The sequence below is a fragment of the Mustela putorius genome, unplaced genomic scaffold (genome assembly GCF_011764305.1).
Source record: "Mustela putorius furo isolate JIRA1106 unplaced genomic scaffold, ASM1176430v1.1 tig00000281_pilon_pilon_pilon, whole genome shotgun sequence".
Taxonomy (NCBI): domain Eukaryota; kingdom Metazoa; phylum Chordata; class Mammalia; order Carnivora; family Mustelidae; genus Mustela; species Mustela putorius.
This window is the reverse complement of record NW_025421343.1, coordinates 22,889,119-22,898,081: the sequence shown is the minus strand read 5'-3', so window position 1 is coordinate 22,898,081 and position 8,963 is coordinate 22,889,119.

Here is an 8,963-nt window from a genome sequence, read left to right as displayed (position 1 = left end):
TGCACTAAGGGCTCCAACAAATGTGAAAGAAGTTTATGACAAAGCTCTTGACTTGAAGAAGCTTGCCATCTTTTTGGGTAGGCTGAAGCTATACATACGAAGGAATCAGAGAACAACATAAGACTATAACTGAGCATCAAAACAGATCTATCTTTGCCTAATCTTGGGTTTCTTAGGTACCATTCCACAAATACATTTGTTAAATTATAACTAATTTAATTTGGTATAATTTAATGAATTAAAATCTATCATTGGTCACAGTCCAGCATAGCTAAAACAAGTAGATAGATAATGTCAAGGGTTAAAAAGAATGTGGAGCAACTGGGCCTCTCATACATCAATGATGGAAGAAGAAATGCTAAAACCACTTGGGGAAATTCTTGGGCAGTGTCTGTAAATATAAATATACCCTAGCATCCAGAAATTCCACTCCTGGATTTATACCAAACTCACATATATTTTCACCAAAAGACATATATAAATGGTCATAGCTGCACTATTCATAATATTCCCCAAACTGGAAACCACCCAACAGCCATCAGTAGCAGAACAGATCTGTAGGATATTCAGGCTATAAGCTACTGAAAAGCCATGGGGATAAACAAACCACAACTATACCCAACAATATGGATGAGTCTTACCAACATAATGTGGAGCAGAAAAAGACAGACCAAAAAAAAAAAAAAGAGAGAGAGAGAGAGAGAGAGAGAGAGAGAAAGAAAGAACTACATACAATATAATTGTATTTGTATAAAGTTCAAAAGCAGATAAAACTGATTATGGTAAAACTCCAGATAGTGATTACCTTTGTTCAGGAAGGGTAGTTATTGAAATGACAGGCAAAAGGAGGACTCTGGGGGCTGATCATGATTTATTTCTTGATCTGGGAGGTGATCATGAGTGAGTGTTCACTTTATGCAAATTCACTGAGATCTTTGTGATTTGCACACATTTCTATATAATTTTTCAATTAAAAAAAAATCCATACAAGGGTCACACTGAGTATCTTAAACACATCAACATTTCCTAAAGATCTCTACTAATGGGGAACTGGAGCCCAGAAGAGTTGTAGAAATTGACTCCCAGCAGTCTTTGACTGGTACCAGGAATTGCAAGTTTCTGAACTCCCTGTTCTGTTACTGATTCTCTAGACAATTTTAGAAAAACATTACTTGTCATACCTCTATTTTTAAAAATAGCAAGTTTGGCTTTCATTCTTCAATCACCAGCTAATAGGTTTGCCTTTAAGGGTAAAATATGTGAAATTGCCCAACAGTTGATGCTTTCGACATTAAATCAAAATGAAAATTCAAGTCCCTTTCAATTTTCATGATGGGTAACAAAATTCTGCTGCACAGAGGGAATGGGTTGTTATTGTCCAAAGAAATCATTATCATTCTCGTGCTCTGCTCAGCCCACAGGTGAAGGTTAGACTGCCTGCCATAAATCTTTACGTGGAAGCCAAGCTTCCTTTCCTCTCAGAGGGACAGGGACAGGTGCTTTCTCAATCCTTACGTGGATGAATTCCCTAGCTCTGAGGAACAGGAGAAGAAACAAGTCTTAGCAAAATATGAGCCAAAATGTAAAGAGAGTTGGTCTGGTTGGAAGGGGACCTGGGGCTGTCATTTACTAGCTGGAAAATTTTAACAAGTCATTCCACCCATCTAAATTTCAATTACCTCATGTTTAAGATGAGATAACAATTCCTTTCCTATTTACGTCATAGGGTTGCTTTGAGGTAAAAGTGAGACTACGGTATGTAAAAGTTTTTTGGAAACTAGAAAATGCTACCCAAATGCAAAGGATTATAATTGTGTTAAGAATGCTCAGTAGACTCTCTTGTTTTAAACTCAAGTGTCCAGGGGCTGAGGATATAGCACAGTGAGTAAGACAGACACGGTGCCAGCACTCAAGCAGCTTATGTGGTGGGGAGATATCTGAAGATATCTAGTAAGACAGTAAAAGGCCAAACAAAAAATAAGACGACTTCAACGGTCAATAACATTGTCATAACATGATGTGGTGACAGATGGTGACTACACTTATCATGGTGAGCACTGAGTAATGTGGCATTGAGAATTGTGCAATCGCTATGTTGCACACCTGAAACTAATAATAAATAAATAAATAAATAGGATGAGTTGGGTTAGTTAAAAAGTGCTATGAAGAAAAGAAAGCAAAGCAGTGCCATAGAGTGACTAGGACGTTTCATGAGGTTGGACGACCGCAGAGAGCCTCCCTGAGAGGGGGCCATTGAGGCTGTGTCCTGAAAGTGAAGAAGAAGTGTGAGGGGCCCCAGATGGGCAGAGGCAAAGGTGCTGAGATGGGAGGGAGCTTCACACATTTGAGTACCAGAGAGAGAGCCCCTGTATCTAGAGCAGGGAGAGAGAGAGGTGGCCTGAACAGCAGGGAGGGGCCAGAGCACAGAAGACAGCATGGATTGTGCTAGAAGCTGGTCACTTAGGGAAAGGGTGCAGGTAGAAAAGAGGGCACAGGACCAAGACTTGTGGATAGCAAAGGAAGACCTGACAGCAAAAGACTTTTCTCCCAGGGAAATAGCTTCGCAGCTATTTAAAAATCATAAAATCAAATAAAAATCAAATCATTTAATAAATCATAAAATCAGGCCTTACTTCTGACCTGCAGGATTTCAGATAAACACCACTCAGTTTCCAGAGATGGATTCACTTTGAACTGGTGAAGGGTGAGCTTCGGAGTGCCCCTTGTGCAAGGCTCTTCCAAGGCCCTGGGAGGGTACTCCAGCATTCTTGCAATCCAATTTGGTATTCTTTTTCTTTAAAAGGTCTCCCCAGACCTGTCCCTCCCCCTGAATGTGTCCAAATGCTATTGCAAATTTCTACAGTCAGAGCCTAAGCAACAAGCCAGAACCCAGAGCTTTATAAATAAGCCTCCTTTTGACTACTCAGGTCCTTTTCAACCAGCTCAGGAAGCCTGAAATCAACATTTCTGTGGGCTCCTCCACTTACTACTTCTCTTTCTTACTTGACCCTGGGGCTAGGCTTTCTATAACCTGGCCCTAGCTAACCTTCCCAGCCTCATGCCCCATGGCTTCTCCAAGCGTTCTCCCTCTTCTGCCTCCCCTACTTCCCCACACCCGTAAAAAGCTCCAGCAACTTCTTCATGTCCTGACAACCGGTAAATCCTCTCTTGGCTCCGTATTTTTACACATGCTGTTCTTAGTGCCTGAACACTCTTCCCCTCTCTTCTCCTGTCAAGCCCTTGTCGTACCCATACTCTATAAAACTGGAGCTCTCTTATCCTCCTCCTCCAATTACTCCCATGACACTGAACGCATCACCCCATGAAGACACCAACCTCACTATAGTCAGAGTTACTCATTTCCACAGATCTGTTGTCTGTTCTCATGCCCCCCACAGCACACTGGCCTAGTGGATTCCTTGAGAACAGGTTAATTCATCTCCTGCATTCTCTTGCCCCATCTGAGGATCTAGTACATCAAGTAGTGAATCAGGGGATGGCAACCTCCCAAATGCTTAGCAGGAGAAAACATGAGGGTTTGAGGAAACTTCTAGTTTTGCCAACATAGCTCTAAGCTCTTTTATTTCCCCCCTAATTCACGCACATGTCTATCCCAGCATGCCCAGGGCCTAGTGAACACCAGGTGGTCCGTAAGTGGTTGCTGGCAGCGTGGTTGAGCACCTGCGCCCACCTGTGGGCTTCCGGCTCCCCGGGGAGCTCATTCTCCAGTGCAAGGTAGAGCATAGCACTTACTATACACAAAACTTAGTAAATAACTCATTTCAAATAGCAAAAGTGTTATGAAGACCTTAAAAGGACGATACAACTAGAGGAAGGGAGCCCCTGCGGACGGAGCGCCAGAGTCCACCACTCCAAGAAGTAGCAAATGACCGCAGCTTGTCACTGGAATTTGCTCCACACACAAGAACGAAACTGTCCGGTTCTCTCGGGGCTAAGGGTTTGGGAAGGAGGCCAATTTGACTTGGTGGGGGCTCTTCCCCCACCCCACCCCACCCCGGCCCCCAGCAAAGCTTTCCCAGGGCTGCCCCAGGCAGCCGGGTGGAGGAGCGGCCTCAGTGTTTACTAAACAAATCAATGTGATTATCCTGTCAAGATCTGAAAGACAAAGACAAAACACTTAGCATAAATACAAGGCCACCTATTCAATGAAAGCCTCTAACCAGGGCAGCTAAAAGGCTGCATATAAAGCAGTCAGGGAGTTTTATTAGAAGTGAGTTACATAACTTGAGACTTGCTTGAGACTCAAACAAAGGCGTTCTTATCTCAAGGTTGAAGAAAAGAATTAAGACTAGCGGTCTCCAAGCCCTTCCCCTGTAAACTTTCTGCAGACAGTGAGGCCCCAAGGGCGGGGGTGGGGGGGTGGGGGGGGTCGAAACTAGGGGTGACCAAGACCTCAGGTGGCATGCTGCTCCCTGGGGTTCATCGGGATGTCTTGGGTGGGGTGTTCCTCCCCACTGGTGGTGGAATCACCGGGCTGTCCCGCCATCACCAGCTCACCTCTCAAGACTGTTCTGTTCTGCCAACCCCTCCTGCTGCGGTTAAGAAACCCCAGAGGTGACCCAGTCAGGTACTGCAGGACAGGGACCAGAACTCCTGCCATCCTGGCCCATACCCCTTCCACTCTGCCCCACTGCCTGCACCTCCAGACATAACCATGGAAACTGGGTCAGCAGTTGATGGCTGGAGGGGGCCGTTGGGGGTGTCCCTCACACACTGGCGGAGGTAGCCCCTGCCCCCCAAGGCTTCTCCTTTCTTTCTTTCTTTCTTTCTTCCTTTTTTTTTTTTTTTTAAAGATTTTATTCATCTATTTGAGAGAAAGAAAAAGAGAGAGTGAGAGCAGGGGGAGGGGCAGAGGGAGAAGCAGACTTCCCGCTGAGCTGGGAGCTAGCCTTGGGGACCCTGGAATCATGACCCAAGCCAGATACTTAACCAACTGAACCACCCAGGTGACCCTTTCCTTTCTCCTACTTTCTTCTTTCTCCCCTTTTCTTCCCAACCTGGCTCTGTCCTCAATCTACTGAAGACACAGAGGGACCCTGATGCTTTGTTTTGTCTCATGGCTGGCAATGGGAGGCGGTGCAGGCTGGAAACAAAATGTTTCTCTTTCAACCTCTTCTGCCCCTATTTCAGTCTAAACCTTGCCCACCCAGGTCTCTGACCCCTTCATCCCTGCCCCAGCCTTTTCTTCACTACTCTTGATTGTCTCTACTAGAAAACTGGTCATGTTTAAGGCAGAACCTGCCAGAAGGTCGTTTTATTTTAATAGGGCACTCTTTAACGCCCAGCAGCTTTCACCAAGAAACAGAGTCCTATCAATGGACATATTTAAAAGATAAATTCTTTGAGACAGGGACTTCTGGACCTCTCTGAAATTACAATTTAGAGGTAATCCTGCTACTCCAAGGGGAATCAAAGCCACCCAACTCCACCACCACCTCCTTCAGGGAGCAGTAATCCAACCCTGGTGTCTGTCACCTGCCCCGCCCAGGGGCTCTGCCTTCAGTGGAACCTACATTCAGGAGCTGTGTACCCTGAGACCACACCCTTGGTGCTATTGTCCTTGGGGACATACTAAGCTAGTCAGCTCAGAAATCCTGACTTGCACAAAGGAGAAAAGGGCTACCTCTGAGCTAGTATGTGAGTGGTTTATAGCTTTAAATCCAGCAGGATGAGGTCCAAGCTGGTTCTACTGAGGGACAATGAAGAAGTTCTTTGTTTGGGAGACCTGCCGGGCTAGGTTAAAGTACCAGGCAGGCTCTTTCAGCTTCCGTAGGCTCCCAGGAGTGTTGGCATTACACAATCTCTAGCCGGACAGACAGGCAGAACTGGCAAGCTCGCAGGAACACAACGAGGTCTTGGGAGAGAGCTTTTTCCCTGCAACTCTGCCAAGGTTCCTAATCACACTGGCTCTAGATTTAGGAACTTGAAATGACAAAATGATAAGGTCTGAAATTTATTTTGCCGCCCCAAAGAAAATTGTAAGACTCCCCACAAGCTGGAAAATTTTCTAAGTGTTAATTTTGAATAAGTGGCTTTTCCAAAACCCTTCGGCATCAGCCAAGCACAGGGGGAGAGAATGAAAACTTGCCTTTCTGGGGCACCAGGTCCTGCAATGCCCCTTTCTCTTTACTGGGCAGGGTTTGTCTTGAATTTGCATCAAAACAAAGGGCACCCGCAGCAAACTGAGTGGTTGGGTTGCTGGGTTGTTTTGCATTTTTCTATCATCTCATTTAGAAAGCAAATATTATTATTGCTTATTTTGGCTCCCTCCAAGTGAAATGGTCTTTTGGATCAAGCACATTTCAGGTTTAGTAATGGGTCCGGGAGAGAAGACACAGGGTGTATGAGAGCATGTGTTTAAATTTCTAGTGCTGCCTTTAGAACAATCCAAGAGTAAAGTCTCCCCAGGGTATCCAGCTGCTCCCAGAGGGTACCTCCCCCATCTCCACCAAGGAATCAGCCAGGGAGACCAGATGAGTAAAACAGGGTGAGGGCTGCCTCTTCTGTGGCATCCAAGGGTTGCACCTGATGACTTCTGATTGTACTTCTGGAAACTACCATCCACCTCTACTGAGCTTAGCCATAGGAAAGAGCCATAGAATATCTCCATGGTGTCTCCTGCAGGGATGTTATTGAAAACATGGAAGAACCATCATGCAAGACAGTCTTTATGAGGATTTTCAGGACAAATTTCCTTCTGGCCTTAAGACCACAGACACACATCCATCTCTTGAACAATTATACCACCTTAGGATATTTGTGTGCATTCTTGTGAACAGTCTTCAGAACCCAGACATATATTCTGGAAGGATCATATATTTGTAGTTCTATCAGGGCTGCCCTTGGGGGATCTGCCTCCCCAGACCCTCAAATCCCAGAGAACACCTCCCAGGAAGCATCAACCCAGACCCAGAGCTTCAAGAAGCCTGACCTCAGCCCAAAAGCAAATCTCTATGGGCATATCATTCTTTCAATACCAAAAAGTTCATATGACAAATACGTATAGAGCACCTACCATGTGTCAGAGGATACGGGCATGAACCTGACAAGCACAATTCCTTCTTCTCATAGAGTATGCAGCTAATAGGATTTACCACACTGGACCCATCTGAGTTTGTAGATATGCCAATGAAATTAATAGGCATCTAAGGTAGAAACCTGAGAAAAAGACCAGAAGACCAAGTTAACAGCAATAGCAAAAAGATGATCTGAGTCAGAGTGAAAGAGAAGAACACTTAGAGAAAGTGAAGGAACTATATTTCTGTTAGCTGGGAAATCTTAGGCAAGAGACTTAACCCCTGAGTTCCCATATCTAAAAAATGATAATACCCCAAAGGCTTACAGTGAGAAATAAATGAGATAAAGCACTTAACACATTGATAAAGCTTCTTGCACATGCTCTATAAACACTTCTTTTGCTATTCTCCAAGGAGTGTTGAGAGGAGAAGGGCTCGTGGGAGGGGCATTGTGGCCACATGACCTATTTCAGTGGGATTGGTGTTAGAAATGGAAATGCGGAGACAGTGGAAGGGTCATTCCCATGATATCTCCGGAAGCCCTATTTTTTGCAATGGAAACTATTTTTTCTCTTACACTACAAAAATTTCTAATCATGATCCACATACCCTCTCTCTTTAAAGATATGGTAACTCCCATTGTGCCTTCCATTTTACTGTTGAGAGCGGTTTCCATTTTATTGACCTGGCCAACGTTAGTAAGTTAGCACAGATAGAAAGTCCAGACCTTCTAACTCATGTCCCATGTTTGTGCATTTTCTGTTCTGAGGGAAAGTGGAAATCAGTTTGGTTTCTTCTTTGTTCCTTTTTGGCAGTAGCAAGCAGTGTCACATGCCACAGACAAAGGTCTACACAGCACACATTCTAATTTAGGAGTTCCTTACAGCTGACTTTGGGGTTATTGCTTCTCTGAATAGTGAAATACCTCCTTAAATGTAACAGCCAAGTAACTGTTGGTGCAGCCCTTGACCTAGAATTCTGAGATGCAAAAGTTAGGGAAGTTCCAAAGATGCGGTTCCCTCTTTGGCTTACATGTCAGCCTCAGCAAACGGCTCACTTCTATGCCAAGGTGTTGATCTTCAGTGTATGGTCTGGGCAATGAAAGTTGGATCTCAAAGCAGCAAGGTCCTAAAATCCCAGGATTTTGAAAACCCACTTTCTTTACCTTCTGAGCTTCATCCTACCCATCTGCCCCCACCCATACCCATTCCTTTATCCCTACCCACCCTTCATATAGGTAGGGATAAAGGCCTTCTCCAAGGCCAAGCAGAGAGTAGCTCTAGAAACAATGCGGTGAAAGGGAATACCCACATGGCCCACCCCCAGCACTGGTGCCCTAGGAGTTGAGACACACTTGAAAGAAATGACCTTGCTGTATGAAAACCAAGAAAGGCTAGGAGATGATGGAGAAACACACTACTAGTAATTTCAACTCAAGCAGGATGAGCAGGCCTGGGATATGAATAGAAGAGGGCAAATTTCAAGCCCTTGAGCCTTTATTCTCCATAGACCTTATAATGTTAATGAGCTAGATTAGACTCAACATAACCCCCCCCCCCCAGTTACCTTCAGGGGTTGGCGGGCCCTTCTGACCCACTGCCAATGAAACTTGGGTGAAGAAAAACTCACTGGGCATAAACTGGTACACCCAGGATCTAGAGTTAGCCGTGACCACTGGCAATAGTTTTTGGACAGAGAAAATGTTTTTAGGAACCTACTCTATCATTGCTCTGCCCTATAAATTCAGGAGACCTACCTCTCCTGATTTCTCTTATCTCCTCAACCTGGTCTCTTTAAGAACCGTTGAGTGTTTATCAACTACTCATTCTGGTAGAGTGATAAGGAGGAATTCTCTCTTGTTTTCTGCGATAAAGTTTCTGTGTTCTGTTTTCTTGCTTAGGCAAGTAGCCACAAGTCTGGGAGATT